We start from the raw sequence: 14,073 nt of genomic DNA, 5'->3' as shown, positions 1-14,073 counted from the left end.
CACATATCTCTCAGGGTTGTCCCTCCAACATGCCATGCATTGTCAGCCCTCCATGTCTTTGCTCACACATGCCCTCCCCCAGGGCTCTTCTTACTACAGTGCAACCTACCCTGCAAGCCCGGCTAAAGCCTTTCCTGACGCCTCGTATGTAAAGGGAGCTCTTGGGCCTCTGCGTACCCACAGCAACAAACACATGACCCTTACATCCCTTTGCAATCATCACTGCCATCCACTGAAGGCCCACTACGTGCCAGGCACTGCACCAGGGGCTTCTTCATGGTGGCTCCCATCCTCACATGAGATGAGTACAATGACCCCCATTCTGCAAGTGAGGAAACCAAGACTCCAGACAAAGTGACTTGCTCTGGCTCACGTGGTAAAAAAGAAAAGACGTTGTGACTTTCTAAGTCTGTCTGGCTGCCAGCACAGCTCTTTTTCTACCATGCCAGTGGTTCTCAAATGAGGAGAATGGAGATTTAAATCAGGTGGAATCACATAATGGAATACCACCCAGCAGTGAAAAAGAATATACTACTACTACAGGCAGCGTGTAACATAAGCAAAGGGGCCAGACATACATCAGAAACACATGATTCCGTTTATATGAAGTCCAAGAACAAGCAAAATTCATCTGCGCTGATAGAAACTGGAACAGTGGTTACTTCTGGGTGAGTGGGGTTAGGGTAAACTTGGAAGGGGCCCGGGGGAGCCTCTGGGAGTGCTAGAAATGCTCCGTATATATCTGGGTGGTGTTCATACTGATGCATATGTATGTAAAAATTCATATACTATACTATATATACATGTTATACCTCAATAAAAAATTTTTTAAAAACATCTCAGGGAGGACATGTGTAGTTTTTTAAATATATTCAATATTATAATTTCATATTTGGAAACCAAAAAAAAAAAAACCCACTCTATTGCTTTTGAAACACAAACTTTAAAGGAATTTTCAAGATTTATATGTTTCTCCACAGGAGACATATGTTTAAAAGACTGAGACACACTGCATACACTGTTCACATTCTGCCTCAGTTCCTTGCGTCCCTCTGGCTCCCCCACTAGACACAGGGCATCCTTGAGGGAAGGCACCATCTTGGTACAACGACAGCAAACAGCACGGGGCCTGCCAGGCACACAAGCGGGTTTTAATACGTGATTGCCGAATGGGTCCCAGAAACTGACCTGCGGGCCACTCCTGCCCTCCAGAACCACAGCACGCTGAAGCGTCAAAGAATTCAGGCCCATGACTGCTCCTCCCAATACTGTCCATCATTCAGCCACATTCTGCAATTCAGAAAAAAGAGAAGAAAACAACAGCCGTGGAAAGCCTTGCTCTGAAACAAGGGGTGGCTGCTCAGCAGGCCTGGCAGGACGCTGAGCCGCTGAGGGTCTGGCTCCACCCCACTAATCATATAACATTTCCCCAGCCAATGCCCCTGCCCTCTGTGGGCAGTTTGCTCTGCACATAGACTCCAGGCACAGAGAAGCTGCTGGAAGTTGCTCTTGTAGGCAACAGCCTTTGCTGTTCTTAGAACAAAGCCTTTAATTTGAGTGGCAGGAAGCTTAGTGTACTTCACGCTGTTGTTCTCATCATGAACTCCCAGGGGAGGCAATGAACGTGAACCTTCCTGTATCAAGCACCCGGTATGTCAAAACTCCAGCACAGGTCCTGGAATGTGTTGGATAAACTCACTCCCCCCTTCCCTGAGAGTTCACAATGAGAAGGACAGCATTCAGGAGGTTTGGCATTATCAGCCAACCAAGGCACAGATTTTTCTTGAGAACCTACCCTATGCCATGGGAGTTGTCAAGAGGATGAAGGCGTTTGGTAGCTGAAAATGCCAAGCCCCTTGAAAAACTGGGCCATGCTGAGCACTGGAGAGAAAAATGCAGAAGCTACTTTGCTCTCTTTTAATGGGGCAAAATGTGAGTCTCGGACGCCTTCCTGCAATCCCTACTCTGTGTCAGATCTCACAAGAGTTTCTGGAAAGTTCCTGTCCAGCTGTTAGCTTTGAATACAGGTAGATGACAAGGCATCCTCAGGTTTAGTGAGGCCCCAGACAGTAAAGGCTCTTGGCTTCTTTGCAAAGATAACTCCTCGTCTTTGTCAGATTCTGGAACAATCTCAGGTTTCCACTCACTGCTTTGTGTCACACCTTTGGGAAATTAGAGAAATTCTAGGAACGGATTGTAGGCTCATGAATGCCCAGACTCTCGGTCATTTGTAATTAGGACCAGGTGGATAGATTAATTGGCTGATCCTCTCTAAATACCATGATAGTTGCCAAATGCAGTCAAGTGATCAAGGATTGGGAAGAGAGGAGATGACAGACAAGGAGGTCCTATATGACTAGGCCCCAGGGACTGTCAGAGTGGAATGTCCCTTGGAGATCTTCTAGTCTATTCCTTCCTCTCCCATGATGTCCCAGAGAAGGGCAGTGGTCAAACTCATCCTCCTAGAAGTCTCAAAGTGGAAGTGGGCCTCAGGCTGGGTGAAGTGGTCAAGTCTTCTTAGTAACCAAAGTCAGGAGCTACCCTCTCTTGCAATAAAGCTACGGGGATATTCTCCCAGTAAAGTCCCTCACTCTTTCTCTGCTCCCCAAGCTTGCAGGATGAGTTCTGTGGCCCCTCCATAGGCGAGGGCTGAGTGGGGAGTCCAGTATGAGGCTCACTCCCACCCTTACATTCACAGGCACCCTAGAGAAGTTGCCCCATCTGCCATGAGACCTGCAGACCCCCGAGCCAGCAGAGACAGTTCTCATAACTCTTGGCAACAATTTTCATATGATGTAAATAAAAATCCCTTTCACATTCATTCATGACCATTTAGGAGTGCCTCTAATGTTTGAGGTACACTGAAGGTCACAGAGGAATTAGATGTGTTCTCTGCCCTCAGAAGTTCTTAAGATGGTAGAAGAAACTTGTATTCAATAACAGAGCACAAGTAGGCTCTGAGAACTATCCCCAGGAAGGACCAAGGCTCTATGGGGACATAGAAGAAGGAAATTGCTCTTAGTTGAAGGAATCCAGAAAGAAGAACCATATAAGAGGAGAGATTTGTTTTGGACCTTGAAACAGAGATATCTGGTTAGATAAGAAAATGGGAAGGAACTAGCCTGCCAGGGTGAAAGGACTCAGGATCAAAAATGAGGAGATGAGAAAATGCAGAATATCTTCAGAAAAAGCAAGTACATTGATTTCACCAGCCAGAGAATGTGAAAAGGAGAAATGAGAGATAAGACCAATTAACAAATGGTCTAATTTAAGCAAAATCTAAATCTTGGAGGACCTTGAATGCCATTTCGGAAGCTCAGAATTTTTCATTAGGCAATAGGAAGTTACTGAAGAATGAGATCAGGGTCAGGGTGGGGGATGGGAGTGGCTTGAGTGAACTTTGCCTTCAGAAGAAAGATCCAGAAGCTTAAGAATCAAAGGAAGAAAACAGATTCCCCATCTCAAAGGAAGAGAACTTCTGCTTCCTTTTCAAGCTCTCCACAATCTCTGTTTCCCAATTTTCCCTTCTTCTTTATATATTCAGATTTCCTCTATCTTCTGGCTCTTTCTACACAGATCACAAGTTGTCAAGTCCACCTCTTATATTAAGAAAATTAAATTTATATAAACTCTCCCCCTGACCCTTTTCTTTACAAGCAAGCTTTTTAAAATGATAGCAACCCCCCTAAAATAGATGATTTTCTGCACACCCCAGTTTTAAAACCACAAGGTATTCACAAGGCGATCCATTAGGCAGCGGGAATAAAATATTAGAATCTTAAATTTTATTTATTCTATCTAAAAACATATGAATAAAATTGTGTTTTACTAACCCAATAGAACTCTGCCATTATTCAATAAATAGGATCCAAAAAGAAAAAACTCAATCATGTAAAATTCAGGGTGTTCTTGGAAGGTTAACAAAAAATAGCATTTGGGGTCAGTTTGTACTGTCACCAGACAGTACCAGATGGAAAGAACACATTACCTGCAAAGAATCTTAGTAAATGTCTTAATAGCCCCAAGAGAAGACAGAAGACAACAGAATATTATTTTCAAAGAGCTGAGAAAAAAGCAATGGTCCACTTAAAATTCTATACCCTGCTAAGTGATTACTAAAGAACAAGAGTAAAGATTGAAAGAATTTACCACTTACAGACTTTTGCTGAAAACATAATTTTCGTCCTCCATATACAAAGAATGAAAATTAGGAAAAAGGAAACTGAAGCCAGAGAAGTGAATTGAAGAAGAAATTGTGAACAAGAAATGAGTAAGCATGTGCGTAAACCTAAATAATAACAATATAAATCATAAAAATCATGATTAATTTAGAATCAAAATCAAGATGGAACCAAAAATATTGGACGAAAGAAACCTGTAGGATGGAAGGTTTTAATGAGGGTTAAGTCTTCCTAAATCCTTCGTATTATTCAAGAGGAGGATAGAACTATTCATTAACCTTATTAGGTAAAGTATACATGAAATCATTCTTAAAGCAGCTGGTAAAAAATGGGAAAGAATACATAACTTTCAAATAAGTAGAAAGGATAATGAAGAATAGAGAAAATACCATCTATCCAAATAAGGCAGGAAAGGAGAGGAGAAATCAAAACAAAGGAAAAAAATAGAATAAATCCAAATATATCAGTAATCACAAGAAATTAAACGGATTAAACTCAACTGTTAAAACTCAGATTGGACAGAAAAACTATATCTGGTTATATCCTGTTTATAAGAAACATGCTCACAAGACAACTATTGTATAAAAAAAAGATAGAAAAAAGATATACCAGATGAATACCAATCAAAAGAAGCCTGACAAATGGAGTTTCAGGGGAACAGTATTATTAGAGACAAAGATGTTCACTACCCAACAATAAAACGAATCATTTCCCAGAAAGAGATTACAGTTCTAACATTGTTCACACCTAAGAATGCAGCTGCAAAATATAGAAAGCAAAGATTGACAGAACTACCATGTGAAATTGACAAATCAGCACTGACAAGGGGAAATTTTAGCACCTCTCTCAATAGTTAATATATTAAGAAGAACAAAAGTTAGCAAAGATATAGAATATTTGAATAGCATCATTAAAAGTCTGATCTAACAAACATCTGTAGAGAGAGCTCTCTAGCCACATGGTCTGTTTACACTTCTTCACCTCCCATTCACTCTTCAACCAACTGCCTCACTTCCCAACACTCCTGTGACATGATGGCCCCAAGAGTTACCCACAACCTCCTAATTACCAAATTCTTATGCTGCTGCTTTTAAAACTATTGGTTACTCTCTCCTTGAAATTCTGGTTTCTTTACTTCCATGACCCCAGATCCTGTTCCTTCTAACTCTCTCTCTGTTCGTTCACCATATCCTTTATGTGTTTACCTTCCTCTGCTGGTCTTCCTCAAGGTTCAGTCCTTATCTGTTCTCCTCTCATTCCACACAACCTCCCTGGCAACCATGTCACACCAGGGATTTATGTCAGAAATGCAAGTTTAGGAGTCAAGAGTTTAGTTCAAAATCCAACCTAGATATGGCGCAGCCGAAGGCTCCCTTAGTGAGACCCTGGTGAATGCCAGGGCTTGGGGGTGGATGGACGCTGGGAGGCCTGGAATGGTGACAGTCTCTCTGTAAATTCAGAGCAGGGACCAAGTGTATCTTATTCATCTTTGTACCTAGCTCAATGCCTAGCCTATAATAGATATTTGATAAAAGTTTGTCACTTGATTGAGCACACACTGTTTTGCATGATCTCTAGAGAGCTCCAGAAATACAGTCTGCTGAGGAATGGAAGGTTGTTATCAATGTCTGAGCTTCCTCAAGGGCTCGGACTCAGGCCAAGAGCTCCAGCCCAAACAATAGCCAAGGTGATGGTCACAAGGTCAATCTAAGCCAACTCCCCAATCAGGCCCTTCTTGGACACTGCACTTACTGCTTTGTAAAACCAGAGCACTGTCTTAGATCATGACACTGTATCCATGCTCATTCCTTCCCGTCCCTAGTTTTCTCCCTTGTGGTACAGAAGCTTCCCACCCCCCACCACCCACGCAGCTGTGAATACGCCAGCAGTCCCTGAGAGAGACAGGACAAGGGCACCCTTTGCATCGATAACTGTGGACTAGAGAAAGCAGTCTTCTGGCAAAGCAAAATGGCCATTTTCACAGACATTTCATAAGCACATAAACCAAAGCCCAAGCCGCTGAAAAATCGGTCTCCTGTCCTTTCACATTCCTGCGGCAACAGAAGTTCATTTTCTCATCATATACTGTAAATTACAGGCTGAAAAGGTGGGTCGCGTCTGACTTCAGCCTATAAATAGCTGATGTTCCTTTGCTTCCTCAGAGGGGCCATTTTCAACAGTGGCTTAGCTCAATGCATCCCCAGCAGAGGGACAAAAAAGCAGGAACAGAAACCAAATCTCCCTCCAGCGAGCCCAGGGGCAGAACCCCAAGTTCTTCATGCCTCCGAATGGGAGAAGCCCCTGTCCAGTGCACACATATTTTTCTATGAGGCAACATCTAGGTAAATCCACTCCTAGTCTCTCTTCATCTCTTTTACGCATCCCTTCTGCAAATAGCTCCCAGCACTGCCCCAGCATCTTGTAAAATAAAAATCAAAGCTGAGCAAATAATTTAAGACTCATGTTTAAACCTTTCCCAGGTCCCTGAATTCATTGCCTCTTAAAGTGAAAATGCCTTTGCCACAAGCTCCTGCAGGCATTCAGGGATGACGCACTCCCCCGCCCCACGGAAGAAATATTTTGTTCAGCATTTAAGGAGCTCCTCACAGGGCACATGGAAGGCAGTTTTTAATCAATCAATAATGTTATTCATCACCAGCTGCGTGCCCAACATGAACTGATGCAAAGGTGAATGAAAAAAACACGAGTTTTGTCCTCAAGGAGCGCATAGTCAAGTGGATAGACACAACATTCTTTATGAAACTACAGAGAACAGAGGAAAACCGAGATTACTGTTCGATCAAGTGGAATAGACAGAAAGCACAATGGGAGCGCAAGGAGAGTGGTCTGCGAGGAGAAGAGGCTTCCTGGGAGAGGTGGGGTCTGAGCTCGACGGCTTTGGAGACACAGAGAAGATGAAGGGGAGAATCTAACGCCAGGAGAACGGCAAAGGCAAGAAAGTTAAATGGAAATCACTTTTGGGGAGACGTGTCATCTGGATGTGTCACATGCAGAAAAATGCAGAGTCAGTGTTACAGGCTGAATTGTGTGTCCCCCGCTAAAATTCATATCTTGGAGTCCTAACCACTAGCACTTCAGAATGTGGCTGTATTTGGAAATAAGGTCTTTAAAGAGGTGATTAAGGCAAAGTGAAGTCATATGAGTGGGCCGTAATCCAAATGACTGATATCTTTACAAGAAGAGATTAGGACAGACAGGCACAGAGGGAAGACCATGTGAGGACACGGAGAAAAGGCAGACCTCTGCAAGCCAAAGCCAGAGGCCTCCGAAGGAACCAATCCTGCCGACCCCATGATCTTGGACTTCCAGGCTCCAGAACTGCAAGAAAACAAATTTCTGTTAAGACCCCCAGTGTGTGGTACCTTGCTGTGGCACCCTAGTAACCTAAAACAGTCAGGGTCTTTTGGAAAGATCTCTCAGGAGGCAGCTAGAAGCTGTCCCAAGAGTCCAGGCACAAGGCTGATCCAAGGCAGAGGCTGTGAAAATGGGCGTAAGGGAACGAGACGGTAACAGAGACCAGCCTTGCCCACTGGTTGCACGCGGGGATGAAGGAAGGCTGGAGTTAGGATGTCTTTGAAACCCGAGGAAAGCAGGCCACTATTTCAGATCCCAGGGGTGACCTCCTCCACAGAAACCTGGTACCCTCTCCCTGCCCTTTCCCAATTCCCAGTCTCTGTGCAGCAGGAAACACCTTTGTGTACAGGAAGCTGATGAACTAAACCCCAATGCCCAGTGCTTCATGCTGACTTGAGCTCAGAGCATCTTGGTAGAAAAACAACCCTAAATCATAACTTAAGACCTGCTACAGCACTTCCCTGCCCAGCTCTTAGTCAGAGCCAGGTAGGAGTCAGGGAAGAAATCCCTCCTGGGGGAACCAGTCATGAAGGGACTGTGGGAAGCGAAGTGTCCGTCTCATCATCAGTCACTGTGATCCGGTTCCCCTCCATCTCTCAGTGCCAAGAATCTCAGCTGGAACCCCTGACAACTTCAAACCCCAGATGCCACACTTGTGCTGGAAGAGGGGAGTCAGGAAATGTAACTGTGACTCCTTGAGGGGAGGTGGCCCCTGGGGATATCTCTTACCTCCCAAGACACCGAATGACCTTGGACTAACCATGGCATGTGCTCACTCTGTGCAGGTACTGAGTGCCTTTCATTTATTGACATATTTAATTCTCCAAACAACCCCGCGATGTACAAATTGCACCCCCAATGCTACGTCACTATGCACCCACCAGAGGAGCCAAAATGAAAAAGAAAATCTCAAGTGTTGATGCAGACGTGGAGCAGCTGAAAATCTCCCTCACTGCTGGCTGTGCAACCACTGAGGAAAGCATCCAGCACATCCACTACAGCCTGATGACCCAGCCATTCTATCCTAGGTATACGCCCAACAGAAACGTGTGCATACGTGCACCAAAAGACATGTACAACAGCAGCACTATGGTACCGGAACTCTCCCAAATCAAATGGAAATGAATAATTATGATTACAAACAACAGAGGAATCTCATTAACATGATGTTGGGAAAAAGAAACTAAACCCAGAAGATCACCTATTGTATGATTCTATCTACGTAAAGTAAACAAACAGGCACAACTAATTAAGCCACGGAGTTAGAAGTCAGGTTAGTGCTTATCCTTGGGGCACGAGTAGTGTACCCTCTCCTGCTTTAAGGAGGCATGAGGTGCTAGGGACCTTCGGGTGCTGGTTTTATGAATGTGTTCACAGAGTGAAAATTTAATCCACCATATACTTAAATTTTTGCACTTTTCTATACATATGTTATATTTCAAATAAAAGTTCTAAAAACTTAGAATTCCATATGGTAGGAAAATGACTTTTTGCATTAAGGCAAATAAGGCACAGAGGACTGAAGTAATTTTCCCAAGGTCGGTGGCCAGCATGAGGCAGAGCCAGGCCTTGAGCTCAAGCAGTGTGGCTCTTGAGTCCAGGCCCTGAACCACTGTTCCATGCCACTTCTCGGGAGAACGGGTGTCTTAGCACATGCCCTGCATTGACTGCCTTGTGCAAACCCTCTAGAACACTAAGCACAGTGCTTGGTACTCAATAAGTGTCCAATATATGTCTAATGTTGAATAACGGAAGTGGTTTCCAGTGGGTAACATGATTTCCATAAGCCACAGCATGGCCACTCTATAAGAGCCAAACCCTAAGGACAGAAGACTGAAGATAACTTTATATCGCGGACATTAGAAATGATTCTTGAGACCTGGAAACCATTTTTCACCTGACTCCATCCCATGTCTCCTAAAGACCTCATAGGAAGGACACACCCAGGCCTGGATTTCCTCTGGATTGAACACTTCTGTTGACAGTTCATGATGGACTCCCCTTCCAGGGGCCTTGGAAAACCTAGTTCATCCTGGCATTTACAAAGATATCTCCAGGCCACAGGGGCCAACTCACAGGGCAGGAGGCTGCTTGAAGGATCTAGAACACAGAAGATGAGACGTAAAACCAGTAGAAATCAAACTAGACAATCTTTTCTCCAGAGAAGGGCTGGTGTCTGACTTCAGTCCGTTCACCTGCACACTCATTCATTCGATAAGCAAGTGGCTTCACGCCCCAGCTCATAAAGGCGGATGAGACACAGCCACGCACGCAACATGGTCCATGTCAGCAACAAGGTAGAGGGATCAGACGTGAGAAACAGGAAACCTAACCTCCATAAGCCTCACATAGTTCCAATCTCAGAGCATTGCTGCGGGAGTTAAATGAGATAACACAGAAGAGACTGGAACATAGTAGGCACTTTGCAATTGTCAGCCATTATTATTATTGCAATAACACATTGCACAGGTATTTGTGGGTTTCAGGGAGGATTTAAAGGAGAAAGTAGTCAACTGAGTTGGTGCAAGTTGATTAGGAAAAGCTTCCTAGAGGTGGGGCTCCAGCAGGCCTCTTCTCAGTGGGCATTTCAAAGGCATGAGGGGGGTTTTCTGCCTGGAAACTGTCCCTCTCCTCTACCCCCAGCAGCTCCAGGCCTCACAATTGCTCATTTCACAAAAAAACAAGGGAAACCGGGCCCACGAATATTCAAGACCCTTCTGCGCAGATGGCAGAGGCTCCAGCCTCCACGCGCTGTTCTTGAGAGCTCGCTGGTGCCCCCTGACCTTGCTGCTCACTGTCAACTTGCTCATCTCATACCTCCAAGCAGAGCCTGCCACCGCCACCTCCTGCTCAGTTCACGACTTTCCTCCCCTTCCATGACGTCGGTGACCTTGCAGAGTCAAACATGGATTTCCACTGAGGGGCCGATGCTGACCACCCCATGCCCCTCAGAGCCCATCTCTGCCTCCACTCGCTCCCCTCTCACCCCTTCACAGGAGCCCAGTCCTCACTCCCAGGTTCCCCAAGGTCTGGGACTGGCTTCTCAGAAGATTCCCCATGACCCAGCAAGGCTTCCCAGGTGGACACAGTCCTGAGCATAAGCAGAGCATCTGGGGAGCCTGTCTCCCCACTCCTAATATCCCAGGGGAGAGAAAAACAGTGCCTGTCAGAAATGTGATAGAACTGTCAAAAGTACATCAAAACAGCTATATACATTGTGATCTCTAAGTCACAGTTCCATTTGTTCTGTGACACTGTAAAAATAACAAAATTCCCATCAAGACAGAAAATAAAAACAAAGAAACCGTTTCAATGGTATTTGAAAACAATGTCTAAACAAAAGTCCCTTTTTTTTCCCTCCCTGGCGATCTCTCGGTCATAACTTCTATTCAGGTACCTCTCACCCTCCCATTCTCCTTCTCAGGATACTCCCTCCTTCTCGTCTCATCCCCTTCCTTCTCTTCTACTTGGGCCCTTTGCCCATTCCTGGCTCAGACAGGGAGCAAGAGATCGCAACCCTCTGGATCTGAGGACAGGTCCAGACAGCGCCCCAGAGTTGCCCCTAGCTCAGCTCTACCTGTGCAAATTCACGAGACACCAACCCAGGAAGACACCTAGACCTCCAACCGGAGGATTTTCAAATTTAAATTGGCCTGAATGAAGACTGGAGGTGGGGGTACTTTTCTAGAAGCAACCAAGAGAAAATTCTCCAGATTCCTCTGTGCTCATATCTGTTATAGCATTGATCATCCCGGGTTGCTGTTCTCCAATTAAGCCTCAAACTATATGAAGGCAAGGGACCATGATCCTTCACCTCTCCATCCCCCATATGCAGCCCAGTTTCTGCCCCAGAGAAGAAAGGAGTTCAAGAAATATTTATTGAACGGCTGAACAAATGAATAAATGTTGGCATTTATGCATCAATAAATGAATGTCTAGCTCACAGGGAAAAAGTGATTATAGTATGTAGTTTTACCTAATGCTTACTTGTATCAAAATAATACATGCACATGGTCTAAATAAAACTCACATAGAACTAACACATAAAGGGAGGCAGCAGTCTCCTTCCGCACCTCCCCCCATCCACCATGTCTGATCTCAAGAGACAACATCCCCTCTCTTTTGCCTGTTTCTTCTAATAGGTACCTTCAAATATCTTGATTTACCACTCTGTTAGAGTGGAGGGCAAAGGCATCCTGCGATGTTGACAGCAAACTCTAACAGGAGAATCCCAGCACAGTCCCCTGGCGCTCTGGGGCAAGGCCATGCCGTCTGCGGCAGAGAACTAAACACCATTCAAGAAGTAGTTGCTGGCATGACGCTGGGCCCTGGCAGAGACAGAGAATCTGTTCCTAGGGCACCCAGAAGACCTTGTGGGCAGATCCACCCACCCTAAACCGGGTTCTGTCAGACCCACCTAGTCATAAGGCCAGGTGGACCTAGTAGCAATGCAGAGTAAGATCAAAGTGGCACCTCTGGGAGAGGGCACAAATAAGAACCGCAGGGCACAAAGAAGCTGCATAAGCAGATGGCTCAGACTCCTGTCATCCACCACTATTGCCCTGACACCTCTCCTTAAGCCCACATCTGTGGCTACAGGAGGGGTCCCCTATGATCTGCTGGAGGAGGCAGGAGAAGACTGAGCTCTGTTGACAGGTAGGTAGCTAGATATGTGGGTGCCAACCAAAAACAAGCTCCCACTGCACTACACCTGCAGCTAGTGTCATCCTCACCCAGCACCCACCTCTCTCTGCTCCTCAGCTGTTTAGATGGTAGAAAATAAGGGCAAATATCTTTTTTTAATTTTGGTAAAATATATATAAGATTTACAATTTTAACCATTTTTGCGTGTACAGTTCAGCGGCATTAAGTACATCCACACCGTAGAATCGTCACCACTATCCATCTCCAAAACATTTTTCATCTTGCCAAACTGAAACTCTGTACCCAATGAACACTAACTCCCCATTGCCCCCTCCTTCCCAGCCCCTGGCCACCACCATTCTACTTTTTGTCTCTATGGCTTTGACTACCCTAGAGACTCATTTCACTGGAATCATACAGTATTTTTCCTTTTGTGGTTGGCTTATTTCATTCAGCATAATGTCTTCAAGGTTCATTCATGTTGTACCATGTGTCAGACTATCCCTCTTTTTTAAGGCTGAGTAATACTCCATTTTGTGTCTATACCACATTTGTTTATCCATTCATCTTCAGTGGACACTTGGGTTGCTTGCACCTGTTAGCTATCGTGAATAATGCTGCTATGAACATTGGTGTACAAATACCTGTTCCAGTCCCTGTTTTCAACTTCTTTGGGTATAGACCCAGAAGTCGAAATGCCAGATCATATGGTAATTCTACTTTTAATTTTTTGAGGAACTTCTCTACTGTTTTTCACAGTGGCTGCACCATTTTACATTTCCACCAGCAGTGCACAAGAGTTCCAATTTCTCCCCATCCTTGCCAACACTTGTTGTTGTTGTGTTTTTTCTCATAATTGCCATAATTGTGACCTGGTATCTCATTGTGGGTTTGAGTTGCATTTCTCTAATGATTACTGAGGTGCAGCATCTTCTCATGTGCTTTTTGGCCAAATATCCTTTTAGTTAGCAGACTCAAGTTCACCAAATCATGACCAAACAGTCCCGTTTCCACTTCAGAGCGCTCTGTTTAGGCAGCCACCCACACAGAGATGGTGTATACGTAAAACACACTCACCTTGGAAAATAAACAAGGATGTGTTTTATTAATCATTAATTCATATTATCAAGAAGAAAAGATTCTTCATTCTCAGTCATAGGAAGACTTGATTGGTGAATGCTGGTTCAATAGCGCAATTACATGACAGAAATTAAGCTCGGCTAAGATGCCCTGACACCTCTCTGAACCCTCTAGAAACTAAAATGGAGTTTGAATAGTGCACAGCGGTACCAATTTACCCAAAGGAGGTAGAGGAAATCTTAACCCTACACACGCTACAGGCAAAGCAAGCCCAGCAAATCATTAAGCCTATCTCTATGTACTCATGGCTTTGAGGATGCCACTTTGCAGGCTCAAAACGGTGTCAATGCATGAAAGACCAATTTCTCACAATGAGGAAAAAATAGAAGTGGAGGGGCTGGCCCTGTAGCATAGTGGTTAAGTTCATACACCCCACTTCGGCAGCCCAGGATTTGCAGGTTTGGATCCCAGGCACAGACCTACACCCAGCTCATCAAGCCATGCTGTGGCAGCATCCCACATACAAAATAGAGGAAGACTGGCAACAGATGTTAGCTCAAGGCTAATCTTCCTCACCAAAAAAGACAAAGAAAAATGAAATGGAGTCAGAGGAGAGGTATGAGCAAAGGTTTATTTGCAGTGCTCTTCTGTCTCCCTTCCACTCCAGTCAGAAGCAGCCCTCTTCCTTTCTCCCAGAAGCCCCCACAAAAGCTGGGGTATTCTCCTACTTCATCACACCTATCAGCAATCCCTGCCACAGGCCAGCACTTTCCACTTCTGACAGGTACTATCC

This window comes from Equus asinus, chromosome 6 (assembly GCF_041296235.1).
Source record: "Equus asinus isolate D_3611 breed Donkey chromosome 6, EquAss-T2T_v2, whole genome shotgun sequence".
NCBI classification, from domain to species: domain Eukaryota; kingdom Metazoa; phylum Chordata; class Mammalia; order Perissodactyla; family Equidae; genus Equus; species Equus asinus.
Note: the sequence above shows the minus strand (reverse complement) of the source record.